The sequence below is a fragment of the Leuciscus leuciscus genome, assembly GCF_965113295.1.
Source record: "Leuciscus leuciscus genome assembly, contig: HAP1_SCAFFOLD_294, whole genome shotgun sequence".
Classification (NCBI taxonomy): Eukaryota; Metazoa; Chordata; class Actinopteri; order Cypriniformes; family Leuciscidae; genus Leuciscus; species Leuciscus leuciscus.
This window is the reverse complement of record NW_028118433.1, coordinates 20,273-36,885: the sequence shown is the minus strand read 5'-3', so window position 1 is coordinate 36,885 and position 16,613 is coordinate 20,273. Positions and strand designations below refer to the sequence as shown.

The 16,613-nt window shown below is 38.1% G+C and overlaps 2 long non-coding RNA genes across 2 annotated transcripts; both read left to right on the top strand.

Moving 5' to 3' along the window:
- Positions 1-4,913: 4,913 nt before the first annotated feature.
- Positions 4,914-6,997, top strand: LOC309491500. Its single transcript, XR_014203149.1, has 3 exons — positions 4,914-6,146; positions 6,511-6,628; positions 6,916-6,997. It is a non-coding gene; the product is annotated as an uncharacterized lncRNA (long non-coding RNA).
- Positions 6,998-9,153: 2,156 nt separating this feature from the next.
- Positions 9,154-12,250, top strand: LOC309491496. The gene is made up of 3 exons (XR_014203146.1): positions 9,154-9,246; positions 10,345-10,541; positions 10,738-12,250. It is a non-coding gene; the product is annotated as an uncharacterized lncRNA (long non-coding RNA).
- Positions 12,251-16,613: the final 4,363 nt, after the last annotated feature.

Here is a 16,613-nt window from a genome sequence, read left to right as displayed (position 1 = left end):
ACATAGTCACGAAATTTAATCTATTGATTTCCCCATTTTTTCGTGTCACTCTGCACGACTTTCAATCTAATGTATTTCAATGGGACGTATTTTTCGTGCCTGCACCACGTTTTTCTTTCGAGAGCACAGTATTGTTTTTTCTCAATTGTTATTCATTTTGCAAACTTTAAGAGCTACATTACTCAACATTTAATCAAGAGATTTTAATCCTCGTTTTTATTGCTTTATATTCGGTAGGTTACTCAACATGAATCTATTGATTCGTGTCTATGGGCACGAATTTGCTTCTTTTTTTTCGTGTCACTCTGCACGACTTTCAATCTAATGTATTTCAATGGGGCGTAGATATGCACCACGTCTTTCTTTCGAGAGCACACTATTGTTTTTTCTCAAATGTTAGGCTATTCCCTTTGCAAACTTTAAGGGCTACATTACTCAACATTTAATCAGGAGATTTTAATCCTCGTTTTTATTGCTTTATATTCGGTAGGTTACTCAACATGAATCTATTGATTCGTGTCTATGGGCACGAATTTGCTTCTTTTTTTCGTGCCACACAACACGACTTCCAATCTAATGTATTTCAATGGGACGTATTTTTCGTGCCTGCACCACGTCTTTCTTTGCAACATCGTCTCACCCCTATTCGTCACATAGGCTATGCCGTCTGGTCATTTCCCCCTCACGTCCAAAGCCGACGTTGAGGGTACCCCCTATTCGTCACTTGACAACAACGGAGAGGGTCGTCCGATAGATTTGAGTGCAAATCCCTCATCTTTGAATTTTGAACTTTGATTATTTTTCTAACCCTAACTTTTTTTCCTCTCTTTTTTATATAATTTTGGGCTACATTAGAATTACATAATTACAGGACGGTATATTTTCTATATGCTTAAAACATGCCTTAATTTAGGTGGGATATTTTATAATTTTCGATCACATATTGTGGTAATTTCCCCCTTACGTCCATAAGCCGACGTTGAGGGTAGCTAGCTGAAACACTTTTCTAAATCGGTAATATCAACGATTTTTCCTCTCTTTTTTATATAATTTTGGACTACATTAAAACGACATAATTGCAGGACTGCATATTTGCTGTAGGCTTAAAACATGCCTTAATTTATTGTGGGATATTTTATAATTGTCGATGGTATTTCAATTTGCAATGGCTTATCGTGAGCCTACTTTGCTGCTTTTTTTTTTGCGCAAAAAAAAAAGAAAAAAAGAATAGCCTAGTTTTATAGAACTTTCATCTCAATACTGATTATGAAGTTGTAATAAATTAATTATATAGCCTACTGCAGAAATGTTTAAATTACTTTATATGGACATATCCTTTGGCAAAGAGATGGATGCATTCTGGGAAGTGATATGTGTTTAAATGTAATGGCTACATACTCATGTTTCCTTCACTTGGACATTTATGCTGACCCCTTTAAAATGTTTAGCACGGATATAAAATATTAAGACTGTACTTTTTAATTATGATTGATATTTTGGCGCAATTTTGTGCAACACGTCACTGTGTGTGTGACCATCGCAGAAACCATTGCCCAGCGCGATTCCACCACGGTAAGTCGCTTACAACAGCCTAATAAGCAAGATGAATTCATAAGCATTATTTACACGTCCAAAATTAATAAAATTACGAGTTTATAAAAAAAAAAAAACATGTTCTAAGCCTAGATATAGGTTCTAGATGTATATATGTATATATAGGTATATAAAAAAAAAACATGTTGATATATATATATATCAACATGTTGTTTTGTTTTTTTTTGACGTGTAAATGCTTATTGAGTATTTATTGGGGGAATAGTAACTTTAATTGGGGACATCTAGATGATGTAATTTTCTCTCGATCATCGTGGTTCACACACAACGTCACTGTAATGTGTCAGTAATAACAATATTATCACTTGATCTAACGTTATAACGTTACTGCACATAACGCTGCCTTTATATCTGGGATGGCGAACCCTAGACACATACACGCCATTAAAAAAAAAAAATGTTACACGACTTTTAACAGTAGCACAGGAAATAGGAACAACGTGAATCTGTATTTATTTATCCTAAGAATTTACAAGAAAATGGGAATCACTCACTATTAGAGTACACTTTTTAAATCTTATATCAACATAACACTACATAATTAACATTTTCTGTTGTTCTCCCTGCAGATCCTGTCAAACATCACCTGTCGAACCTATCCGAACCTGATTTTCAAAACCCAAAGGCACTTTTTAAGAGCCAACCTCTATCTCTTCATTATTTTCTATATCTTACATCCTCTCTGTTACTCTCTTTCATCCTCAATCTTTATCTATCTCACAGTCTTTATCTATTGCTCTTTCTTTCCTCCCTGTCTGTCTTTGTCTACTTGTCTGTCTTACCCATCTTTGTCAGTCTGTCTGTTTGTATCTGACTGTCTGTTTGTATCTGTCTGTCTGTCTGTCTGTCTGTCTGTATCTGACTGTCTGCAGAGATGGGCATAAATACATGGAAATGTATTTAAAATACAAGTACAAAATACTGTGGGGAAAAATGTATTTAAATACAAATACAGTATTTTGTATTTTGAAAATACACAAAATACTTGTGAAATTGGCCATCCAGTGCAGGGATAGGTCACAGTGAATGAAGAAACTACATAGGCCTACTGACTTATCATTCCTAACCTCATCTCTGCCCTCTCTTTCTTTCTTTCTTTCTTTCTTTCTTTCTTTCTTTCTTTCTTTCTTTCTTTCTTTCTTTCTTTCTTTCTTTCTTTCTTTCAATTACAAATAAACTTATGCAAAATAGCAGCCATTTATATACTTATTTCTGGTTACAATGTAGTCTATTACTTGTGGTGAACACTATTAAAAAATTCATACTGTATGTAAAACTGTGGGAACCTTTTCTGCTAATTAGCAAAGAATATGGATGGGCGATATGACCAGGGCCGGCGCTAGCCATTTGGGTGCCCTAAGCACAAATGCTTGGTGCAACAAACAAACAAAACATCTCCAGTTAACCAGCAGAGCATTCATTTCATTCGTTTTTTAAATAAGAGTCGATCTAGCGCTGAAATGTGTTGTTTTTTTAAATCAACTGATCAAAGTGCTCGTTGCCGAGCGATCAGTGGCGCGGATACTATGTTTGTTTCTGGCTCGCGCACAGCCTTCACTCAGACGCGCTTTTCAATCCGTTGTGGAGAGACTCTCTATTCGCTCCGGTACAATTAGAAAACAAAAAGCACAAAAAGTGTCCCTGCCTGATATACAACCACTAAAAAACATAATCGGTTTTGATGAGAAAAAAAAAAAAAAAAACTATATGAGTGCGGATTAGAACTCAAAACCTCTGACACGCTTGGCAAAAATTCTACCACTGGACCACTTAAATACACACATAATTTTCGTCGGATCAACATATAATAGGCCTCATTGAACGACCACTTAAACACAATATTAACATGCTTTAGACATATTTTATTTGTTATTTATACTAGTACCCTATTGTGATGATTTTTCACGACCCAGATTTTTTGGTGCCCCCCCAAGCACTTGGTGCCCTACGCGCAGTGCGTGATGTGCGTGTGCGGAGCGCCGGCCCTGGATATGACCAAAATCTCAATTTTACTTCACTGTAACAATATCATGGTTTCACAATTCTCCATATCAGTTTTGATTCCACAGCATAGACTGAATTTCAAACTCTTTTGATTTTTTTAAAATAAATAATTAATCAGAGCGTCATCTCACATTCCCTTTAAGAGCAGGCGCGCTTGTTCCATGGCGGGTTTGCTATTATAACGGCGGATTTGCTAGACGCACGCCAGGAGCGGTTCACAGCCGAGGAGAGCGACGTTCTCGTCAGGGCCGTAAAACACAGAGAAGTGACATTGGGGATGGAGAAACACACCCAGATTAGCTTCGGTTAAACAGGCGTATGATAATTTGGGTAAATGTGTAAGCTAGATTTATGCCTATTTTTTCACATCTTCATGGACACAACAATGATTTCCCCTGAAGTCCACTGAGCGCGTAGCCTGGGTTTCCCGATGCTGCCTTGCTCGCAGCGCGATTTTATTCACGCTGCAAGGCAGCCTGGACACCATGGACCAGATTTTCCCCTGAAAAAGGGAACCAATCACAGAACGGGGAGGGAGTAGCAAGACGATGACGACACCGAAGCAGTTTGTTTATATCTATGGATCCAACATGGCATCAGACTCGACGTTACCTCTACCCTCATGTTTATCTTGCACAAACGGTAATATTCGCTAAACGCCATCGTGTACAAATAAATCTTTGACCCATCGTCTTTTTCCTCGTCGAATTTCTGTCACTCTACATATGTCATCTGGTATAATTGAAACGATTGGCTATGAGCTACGTACAGGCGCATTTGATAGACATTCATAGCGCCCAATAAACGGCTCTGGGCATTCGTAAACCACGCCTCAAATACGAGAAAATGAACATGTGGTTCCCAGACCAAGTCTCAAATGAGACTTGGTCTGACGTTAGCCAGGCTACTGAGCGCGGGTGCAAAATAGGAATGATACATGCATCGGTGTACAAAGTCAATTGTGCTGGGTGCAAGATAGGGCCCGTAGTGTCATATCACCCAGCCCTAACATGCAGTAATGCTTTAAACACATTTGACAAGCTAGTTGATCAAAATAAACAACCGGTCAAGACTGATTGGCTTACGCTATTTTCCCACTTGTCTCTGCTCTTTTATTCTTTCACGTTAACTGAAGTGAATAATGCACTATTTTACCTAGGGGTGTCAAAATTAATCGTTTCTACGATGCATCGCGATGCAGACAAGGACGATTCGGTATCGGTTCAGTAATAGACCATAAACGGTTATAATGTACTGACGCTTTTCTTACGTCATTTGTCGGGTACGTGCTTTGTTGCGGTAGCATACAATGGCAGAGGGAGGTGAGACGCGAGTGAGAGAAAATTAAAAATGCTCCAACTACTTTAAAAGCCAACATCTGGGCACATTTCGGCTTTTATGAACAACGTGGTAAGCACAACCTGCAGAAGACACGCGCTGTGTGCGCTCATGTCACGCACAAATAGAATATGCAGGAGGTAATACCACTAACTTGATAAACCACGTTAGCCGTTTTCACCCCGAGCTGTTATCGCCCGGCAGAGTCTGACTGCTTAGAGTAAGTGGATGAGCTCCGTAACCCGAATCCGCAGCCAAAAACAAATCACCCACCCGCCCCAATAACTTTCTCTGATTTAAGTATCCGCACCCGATGGTCAAATTACAATTATTCTGTGTTGTTACGCGTGATTATAAATGGATGATCATCACTTTCAACAGCGGACTCGGCGACGGTTGATGCGCGCATCTTTAATGGTAACATAATACACTGCTTAATGAGCGCTGCTTTTAAATGAACATTTCTTTAAAACAAAATTTATTTGACAGATTTTCCTTTTCTTAGTGTCATAAACAAGCTTTAATCCCTTGAAACTTAAACTGGAATGTCACTTTTTCTGTCACTGCAACTTCCCGAACAAGCGAGCACATGCGGTGCATCGTGATGCATCGTGATATCGAATTGAACCGGATCGATGACATAATAATCATAATCGAACCGAACCGTGAGACCAGTGTCGGTTCACACCCCTAATTTTAACTTTAATCAACAAGTAGAATTGATCATGACATTCTCACCTTATTCCAAAAAAAAAAAAAAAAAAAAATCACTGATCTAATGCTGAGCTAGTGAATGTCTGAACTAGTTGATGCACAAAATCAATACCCTGATAAAGAGGTTGACTGGCAAAAAGTATTTTATGTATTTTGAAAATACAAAAATACTCATCTTAAATGTATTTAAATACAAATTACATTTGATTTTTTCCAAAGGCTTTAAAATACAAAATAGTATTTTGTATTTCAAATACGTATTTTAAATACATGTATCTGAAATACTGCCCATCTGTCTGTTTGTATCTGTCTGTCTGTCTGTCTGTCTGTCTGTCTGTCTGTCTGTCTGTCTGTCTGTATCTGACTGCATTGCAATGGCCACCAAGCATAAACTTGATTCAAAGGATCCCCACTACCAAGAGGGGAGACGCATGGCTCTGGAGCTGAAACATGAACACATTCTAGCTGAAGCCAAGGTTAGAGTTTTTGTACACCTCAATCATTTTATAACAAACATAACAAATTAAAGTAAAATGTGATGAGGAATATGTAAGAATGATGAGTGCAGAAGATTTAATACAGGTATATTGCATGATGCATCCTGCCATGCTCTGTGACATGTGTTAATAAGGGAATATAATAATAATAATAATAATAGTATATGCAGTTCCATCCCTCTGAGTTACAGATACTTGGAGAATCTATTCCAAGGCTCATTTAAGCTGTTCAACACCTTACTAACACCCTATGTTGTGTTTTCCTTTCACAAGTTACCTGCCTTTTGGTTACCTTACTTTTATCAACATCAGTCTTACAAGAAATATTCACTCCAATACACAGAGAGCAGCTGATGAGAGGAAACGTATACGAGACCCTCCACACACCTCTAAAAGGGACTCTGTAGGACGTGGTAAGCCGAGGGGGAGGCGAGGAGGGCGACGCCAAGCCTCCGCCACAGGTTATATCTGAATTATTTGACATTTGTAGGAATTTACTATGACAATGTTGGACCAACTCAAATTAGAACACTGTAATTGTTTATTGAGTTTAAAATATTCAAATATCTAAAAAGACATTAAAAAGTAGATAAACCTTTCAGTGACGCTATTGTAGAAGATATTTCCAAGTACTTAACAAAAAAATTTCTGATTTCATAAATTATTTAGTATATAGTTTGAAAAGAAGAACAAGAATAGAGTGTGATAGCCTAACTTTTTTCTTATTCTTCTATGTGCTGTTTTACAGCCACATACCCCACGGTTGAGTGCTCCCTGTCATCCAGTGTGGAGGTTCCACTTACTGCAACCTCAACAAAACTAAATCCTCAAAATGTAAATGTAATTTGGTAATTCACAGTGATGAATTTATGCATGTACAGTATAAAAAAAGTGTTCATTCTAATACTGATCATTTGACTTTTAATTGTTCCTTATCTAAATGATCCCTTACTGCTTTATTTTTGGATTTTCTTTACAGAAAAAAATATGGAGAGGCTCTCTGATATTTTGGCGTCATGTCCTCCTGCTGCTCAGCCTCAAAGTAGCTCTGCATCATCATGGTCTTTTCGGCAGCAGAAAGCCTCAGAGCGCTGGAAGGAAGCAAGACCATACCACCTAAAATGCCTTATTTCAAAAGAGGCTGTTGGTCATCCCCTGTGTTGCCTTTGCAACGAGCCTGCTGTTATTAGGTTGGTTTTCATTAATACCAAACTTCAATTACCCAGGGTGGGTTTGCTGAGTGCCCTGCTTCATAGGCTAAGATACATGTCTTTTGGGATGGGAGAAGACTTAGATACCCAGATGAAAAACACATTAATGAGAAAAGTAAATCTAGGACCTTCTTGCTGTGAGGTGACAATGCTAAACACTGAGCCACTATGCAATCCTTTACAATAAAATCGAACCTAGTAAAAGTGAAATAGCTTAAATAGAGTGTACAGTACTTTATATAAGTTATTCACCTGAAATAATGTATTATATTATAATATTGTTTTATTTTCTCCTTAGGTGCAGAGAGTGTCTTCCTGAGGAGTGGTTCTGTGGGGACTGTGATGTATTGCATCACAAAACACATCCACTCCACAACAGGGAATGCGTTTGCCAACTGTGAAGGTGCCAGACTGCTCCTGTGGAGGCACAAACTTCACTGTGTTACCAGGCAAACCAGTGATTTTAATTACCATCAATGGTAAAAAAAAAAAAATATATATATATATTAGTGGTGGGCCGTTATCGGCATTAACGTGCTGCGTTAACGCGAGACTCTTATCGCGCGATAAAAAAAATATCGCCGTTAATCTATTCTCCAAATTGGGTTGGGAGATGGCTCTATACTACACAAGCTATGATGACGCAATCTACCCGCGGCCGCGAGGTAAACCCGGCTGCAACGCGTATTCGTCGTCATCTTAAGTAAACACAGCTGAAAGTGAAAGCTGGTGAAAAAGATCGGTGCAACATCCATTATTTGGACTTGGTACGGGTTTAAGCCGTCAGACGAGCAGCAGCAAACTATATACAGAGTGTGTGGGGTAACAGTTCGGTAAGTTAACACACGACTAATCCGTTCGACCACCTCAAATTCAAAACAAAACATGATATCACTGAATAGAGCCCTGCACGGGCCTCAAATCTAGGCCCGAGCCCGGCCCTGGCCCGAGACGCTCAGGCCCTAGCCCGACCCGTGTCCGACAGCTCATCAGAATTATCAGCCCGAGTCCGACCCGAGCCCGTTTTTTTTTTTTTTTTTTTTTTTTTTACAGCGGCAGCCTGCCCTATTTGCAGCCATTAAAATATGTCCGTTATGTTTCTTTTCTTTTCATTTCTTTATTAAGTTAATTTAGACAAATGTTTGGAGCATTAAAAAAAATAAAATAAATGACGACCAAGCAAGCCGAGCCAACAGCGAGTAAAACATGTTTGATCAATTTAGCCTCTCAAATCAACGCTAATACTTTACTTGGCTACAATAAAATCCATAGATATAAAACACTTCAAGCATATCACACAGACAGTTAGTTCAATGTTTATTTATTAAACCACAGTGACTAAATGTTTTTTTGAAATACTGAGGCAGGCTCAGGCTGCTCGCAACAGCGCTCGCAAACGAAATGAGCAATAGCCAATCTAAACAAATTAAATAAAATAAATTGGAGAGAGTACTGTGTCTCAAATATGGCCGTGGGAGGTTCATGGCAGTGGTATGTCTGTTTTAAGATGCTTCACAGGAATTTATTTACAGTTCTGCTTTATAGAGTATACTGAACTAAGGCATGCATGTTACATATTGAGTGTTGTAATATTAATTTAGTTTAATGGTGTATTTTCAGTTTTCTTATGTATCAATTGATAAAAAAAAAAGTCAATGTTTTAGTGATTATGCAAGATTGTCTCATGTATACATATAACTGTTATTGATTCTTAGCAAACATTTCGATCAAGAAACGAGTGCACGACCAAGTGATGTTAACAAGGCGACCGCATGAGGAAACAAGCGTTTTGGTGTTGGAGATGGCACAACACTGCACGTGGTTGCAGAGCCTGGCAATGGTTCTCAAGAACAAGTTGGCTGAGGAGGGTAAGTTTAATTAAAACCCTGTCCATCTAATGTGTTTAAAAAAAACATACAAAAAAACACATCAGTCACAGAACTTGGATGGAGTAGAACGGTTATGGCTCTCTTTGCCGTGGTCCTTTGGGATATACATAAAAAATGGGGATTAAAGTTGTTACTGTAGCTATGGTAACAAGTCAGTAAGGCTATACAGATTCACATTTGCTTGAAAGATGTGCAGATTTGTTGTACTATGTCTGTTACTGGAAAGCGGAAATGAACAAAAGAATTTGAACATTGGAATTTGTGTCCTGGTGTGTTACATGGGGTTAGCATAACATCAAGATTAATCTTATTATTATCTCCTCCAGTCAACATAGAAAACCTTGCTGGTCAGCAAGTAACAAAATGTGTTACTTCAGCACAACTGTAGTGAAGAAGAAAACTGTTAACTTAAAACAGCTATCAGACATATATATGCTGCTTTGGGCCTCCCTCCATAAAGTCACCTCAGTGAGCCATGTTGCCTTAAGTTGTTTTATACAGAAGCTAGCCTGGTCCCATGTCAGCGATACACATAAAAATGCCAATTATCCTGCTATGTAGATTTGAATTGGTGATATCTTTTTACTCCATTTAAGTTATTTGGCCCAAACATAAAAGATCACATTCATCTAATCTTTCCTAATGATCCGCTAGCATAAGCAAGCCGTCAAAAAACGTGTCTCTGTAGGCAGCCTAGGCTCTGAGATCTGCACACAAAAACAATTGCACTCACCACCACTCAAAACCAATCACGGCGGGTGTTGTGAGGTTTTGCGCTCGTGCAAGGCTGCCTATGACGGCTGCACGCGAAAACCTCACAACACCCACCCCTGTCGGTGATTGGTTGGAACACTATTTGTTTTGGTTTTGAGTGGTGGTGAGTGCAATTGTTTTTGTGTGCAGATCTCAGAGCCTAGGCTGCCTACAGAGACGCGTTTTTTGACGGCTTGCTTATGCTAGCGGATCATTAGGAAAGATTAGATGAATGTGATCTTTTATGTTTGGGCCTGAAATCACTGATACAACCTTTAATATAGTTTGTCTTTAATGTAATCTCGTTTGTATTTTGAGACGTAGACCAGGGAAATGAGGGACTTTGCTGTCTCTTGAGAAGAAGACTGTCAGAGGTGTCAGAAAGGTTCCAAGTGGTCCTCCAACAGTACAAGACTGCCTTAGGTCCTGAGGCCTCTGTCCTTCTACATGTTGAAGAGGAAGATCAAAGTGGCCTCAGTAGTCCAGACACCAGTGAGGATGAAGAGGAAAACACAATTTAGGTAATTTATTTATTATTATTATTATTATTATGTTTGTTTGTTTGTTTGTTTTTTGGAATAACCCCCTGTTACTGTTATTCTTAATAATTTATTTGTGTGTTTTATTAATGCTTTACACACCTTACTTATTCTAAAACAGCTGAAATTCACCCTCTTATCCTAATTCTTGCTTTTTTGTTTTTCTGTATTTCCCCAGATGGAAGCTGCACGAAGGACTATGTTGAAGGAAATGGACTTGCCCTATATCTGTGTATTATTAGTATGCTGATTGATTAACCACATCAAAATCTTGTTAAAAATTCAAACTGTGTATTTAGATTTTCCAAGCAATTTAGTAAGCACATTGCACAGTTCATTGAAAATGCACAAACCTCTCAGTATAGGTGCACCAATCTTATCCAAAAATGTAAACTTTGCATGTATGATATTACCAGATGTAATTACTGGGCTCATATGATATTAGGGTAGTGTATACTCTTTTAAGAGAGACTCCCCTTAATTGTGGTGACCCTGTGACCTTTCCTTTTGCACCAACGTTAGGCCAAACTTTTGACTTGCATACAACAAATGTTATGAACCGATTTCTGTAATTTGCTGAGCAATGAATCATGTCATGTTGACCTTATGACATTCCCTGTAGCACAATCATTAGACCAGAATGTCAAATTGAATATTGTCTAATTGGGCAGATTGCCATGAAATCTTGTAAGCACATGATGACTTTGGTGACCTCATGACAATTCCTCTATCATCACATTTAGGCCTTAATGTAAAAACTCATTCTTGATTGCATTTCTCAATATTCACTTATTCTGTGGTGCAGCAGCAGTGTCTGTGTCAGTCTATGACATTTTGTTTTTCCCCAGAGGAGGCTGCCTATATGGATCACTACTTAATTGAGTGTATATAACTTGTGTAACTTTATATTACTGCAAAGATGCATTATAGTATGTAACAGAAAAATACACCGTTTTTTATTTTACGATTATAATTTATATTGTATATTATTACAGTTGACAGATGACTTAATTCTTTGTTCTGCTGGAGCTTTTTGCAAGTAAACTTAATAACCTCACATTCCAATGTTTTTAAATACAGCCTTATGGCTTGTTTGACAAATATGCATTTGGTGTATTTTTACTGGTATTGTTGTGAAAGACAAAAGATGAATATTTTGTTTTTACTTTTTCATACTTTATTGAAAAACAATATTTTGTATTTGTATAGTTGATTAAAAAAAACATCACACTGTGGAATCTTGTTTACAGATAAACTGTTTAACAGTTTAAACTCTGTTTAACATCAAACTGCATTATTAATTAATTACTTTAATGCATGTCTTTTTACTTATTTTCAAACAATCAACCTTGTTTGTAATTAAACAAGATCTATCATAATAAGTAATGTGTATCTGTTAGGTGTATATGTTACAGTTTTTCTCGATTGCTGAAACACTATAACTATGGATTTGAACTCAAATTTCAAAAACACAACACCGTTTATCAAAAAGCACACCCTTTTCCCCAAACTATAAACACTACTCCCCAGTTTTGACACATGAGTCAGATTTGTTAAACTTTCACTGCAAAACTTTACACACATTATCCATTTATCATTGCCTACACAATGTTGTAATTTAGAAAGCACTACACAAAGAGTCAAAACTGATCACACAGCAATCAGAACCTTCAACAGATCGATGAAACGGATAAGATGAGAGAGGGAGGAGAAAGGGAAAGGGCTAAGAGACAAGCAGTCTCAGATGAGATTTGTGCCAGCTCCCTAGTTGGGGTCATCCCTCTGTTCCCACAGCTCTATGTTACCACGGCCCTATGTTACCACATTTCTGAGAATTTTTTTTTACTGAAAATTTTGAAAATTAGGTTCTATGTTCCCACAACCATATGTTCCTACAGTCCTATGTTCTCTCAATATTTTTAAAATTTCAAAGATTTTTCTCAAAATGAAACTCTAAGTCAAGTAATTTTCTTACCACATTTAACCCTCCCCTGTCCCCCAAACAGTTACTGTAAGCAAGAAGCGCCAAGTCACCAAAAGGTCAGGAGAAATCTGTCAGGAACTCTATGATCCCTGTGATAGAAATTTAACATTTAGATGTGTTCTTTTACTCTTAGATGTGTTTTTACTTATAGACGTGTACAACTTGTATTAACATCTTTTACTTTATTTTTACTCATAAGCATTTAAAGAAATATAATCATATAAGCTAAAGCACGTTATTAAAGATATGTAATCAAGTGTTAGAAAGGCATAAGTTAATACAAGCTTGCAGGGACAAAATGTTCTGAGTTATAGGAGACTGAGTAGCACAGAGTGTACTTCAAATGACCTTTTGTACTTCAAGTGTCCTTTTGTGTGCTCCAAGTGTGAAAAGTATGTGTGCAGCGTTGATCGAAATAAAGATAGACAAAAGGTGTGAATTTGAGCAGCAGCTAAAAACAGGAACTTGTAGTAGGCATGGTATTGTTCTGTCTAGATATAATTTATGCCAGACAAAAGATCTTGAACAAGATGTTTCCTTTTAAGGTAAGCGATCTTTTGAGACAGCTGAAGCCTACCCAGGATGTGTTAGGGGTATATAACCTCGGCAAGGGAACTAACCCTTGGCCTTCTCATAGCAGATGCTCTCTGTATGTGAATGCCAATTTCTTGCAAGAAATAAAGCTGATCTTTGTTAACCTTTGAGATATCCTACTGTCTTACAATTATTGAGAAAAGTTGAGAAAAGAATTTCCACAACAAATGGCGACGAGGATTGGGAATCGCAAAGCTGATGACCTCCGTGGACGAAGCAATTGATTGAACATCCCAAAGACAAGAAGTCTCTGGCTCCGATACCCCAACGCTAAAAATGCAAGGGATGGGAGAATTGTGGACACCACGGCAGGCCTAGGTGGACGCGATCCCGAATAAAAGAACCAAGCTGCAAAAAGCACGGTGAGAGAAAATTATTTACGTGGTAAATAAGAAAATTATTTGCGTATTTTTCCTAAAAGGGTCAGGGTTTTGGAATAAGCCTGAAAGTAATTTCCAAACAGGGTTTGAGAATAAGCCTGATAGTAATTTCTCAAATGCCATGTGTTAATTGTTTTCCCAGAAGGGCCAGAGTTTGAGAATAAGCCTGATAGTAATTTCTCAAACGTCCAGACAAGGTGCTGTTTGAAATAAGCCTGATAGTAATTTTCGAACATTTAAGAAGGCACTTGTTTGGGAAAAAGACCTAGCATCGACGGATGTGGGCATTTTGAAAGTCCTAGATTGATGAATTTAGGCAGGCGTGGTGGCCACGCTGGGGGAAAGAATTAACACAGTGAATATAGTGCGTGGTGACCACGCGGGGAAAGGATTTAAATACGCAAATATAAATACTGAAGAATTTAAATACGCAAATACAAATACTGTTGAGTAAAATTAGTGCAAAAATGGGTAATGTTAATGATAAAGAATTGGAGACAGTGGATTTCTCAAAAGGGAATTATTGTTCCATGACCAAGAAAAATGGAACACAGTTAAATTGTACGGATTTAATGTCTGTTTAATGTCTGAGTGTAAGCCATCTGCAAAAGACAAAGGAAAATTGGACAAAAACAAGTCCAAAAAGAAAGGAAGAAAATATAATTATGACTTTGATGGTCGAATTATAGATGTATGGTTAAATGAGGCAATTACCAGACAAAGAAAACAGATAAATGTAGCATTAGCAACCATTAGAGAGTGCAATGAGAGACAAAGCCAGAAAGAGGAAGCCAGAAAAAACTTTACTAAGCTCTGTTTCTAATTCTTCCGAGGAAATGAGATGCATGAAAACCCGCCTGGGTGAGGACGACCGCTGTCTGGCTCCCTACTCCCCCTACCAAGCACCACCAACAGTGGCCCTCCATGAACCACAAAGACAACCAGGAGCAATGGGAGGTCAAGATCAAGACAAAGACAAAGAAGAAGAGGGAACGAGTCTGCAAGCAAGACCACCAAGACACCCTGAACATCGAAGCCTGCTAGGTTCGATCACCCTGCCCTTTGCTCCTCCAGACTACACTCCTCCATCTGCAAAATTCGTAAATGTTCACCAACCCAAAGAGAAGCACAGGCCAGACAATCAAAGATAAGTACGTATGAAGAATATCTGAAAATTGTTTTTTTCTGGACGGTCTGGACCCTGAAATAGGGAAAAAGGTCAAGCGTCTGGAAGAAATCCGACGACACGCAACGCATCAACAACAGCTGCTGAGAGACCAAGCCAAGAACAAACAGAAAAAGATTGACAAAGACACTCAACTGGCTCTGCTGAAGATGGGGTGGAAGAGGACGTGGAATGGGTGACCGACCCGCAATGGACCCTGAAGTTTGTTATAATTGTGGGCGAAAAGGACACTGGAGAAATGACTGTCCGGATCCTCCAAAGAACAGAGGATTCCAACAGCCACCAAAGCCACAAGGAGATTGAAAGAAGGAGGGGGAGGGGAGCGACGGTGAAGGGTCTGACTCCCAGGTGGTAAATATGTTTAATCTTATCTCTTTTTCTGCTCCTTGCAATGAAGAAAATATGCTTGCTGTTTCTTGCAATGAAGAAAATTCGCTTGCTGATACTGAACGAATGTATAAAGCATTTGCAAAATTACCAATGATTGATATCAGTATCGAGGGTAGGAAAATTAAGTTCTAAATTGACAGTGGAGTGAAGAACTCAGCAATTAAAAATGAACAATTGCCTGATTTAATTGTATTATCTGGAAAATGGGCAACCTCCAGAAGTGCCACAGGGCATCTGGTAAAGGAACCATATACAGCAGATTTGTCTTGTCAGATTGGTGATCACTCATTTTCTAATGCTTTTCTTGTAACTACTACCTGTCCTTGTAATCTTCTGGGAAGAGATTTGATGTGTAAACTGAAGCTGAACTTGTATTGTGATGACAGTGGCCTCACTGCTGATATGAGCATGGTGCGAATGCCAACTGAAACATTATATGTTTTTGAATGGAGCACTCCTCAGTGTGGTCTGCAAAACAAAGCCACAAATAGGATGCCTCCTGACCATGATTTCATGGAAGAAAGTGATTTGCATTGCACATGTCATGTTAGCAGTGAGCCAGATGAAATTTTTGCTGAAAAATTGTCTGAACTAGAGATTGAGGAACTGAAAACCTCAGAATTAGTTTGGTCAGATAAATGGTGTGCTGTGAAGGTTGAATTGACTGATAGCCAAGCATCACTGTATGATGTGGAGGGGGCCGTCCCTCACATCTCTTTAGCTAAACCACAGACTGCAGAGTGGAGAGAATTGGGGCTTTTTGTGAAACAATGTGACTCACTAAAAGATTGGTGGCTGACAAAATGTGTGGCCATCTGAGAGCACAGGGTTTTACAAACAGTCACTATAAGAGAAAATATTAAGGGAATCAGAACTGTTAAAGTGATGAATAAATAGTACTATATGAATTGCACGTGTTTAAATATTATACTTTTTATATGAAGGCGTCTAGAATTTGTATCCCGTTATCCCTGGGAGACAGTGTGGGAAAATGGTTTTGATCTATGAGATTCTAAGAGTCAATGGTTTACTGTATGTTTAACTAAGATACTTTTTTGTGCATTGTGCATATGAGAATGAGATTGGGTGACCAACTTTAAATATAAATTGTGATTTGACAAAAATATTGGTCACTCCATTTCATTTAAAAGGTCATTTTCTAGATTCAATAGAAACAATGTTTTCTAATTATAAACATTTGAAATCACATGCTGTCATCATCAGCGAGATAGAAATGTTTTTTATTTTTGTCCATGGATCAAAGATTGTGTGAAGATTTCCAAATCTTCTTTTAAATAGCTTATGAGCAACAACAAAAAGTGGAAAATTGAAATTGTGCAAAGAATGACAAATTGCATTTGAGAAATTAAAACGGATTCTCTCAACTGCAATTGTAGGTCTATACGATTTCTATTTAAAGTGTTTAATCTATTTGATTTTGAAAAGCTAGGTTTACGTTCACTGTGTTAAACTCAATCACATGACGACTGCATCGGACAACTGAGAATTGATATCGTAAC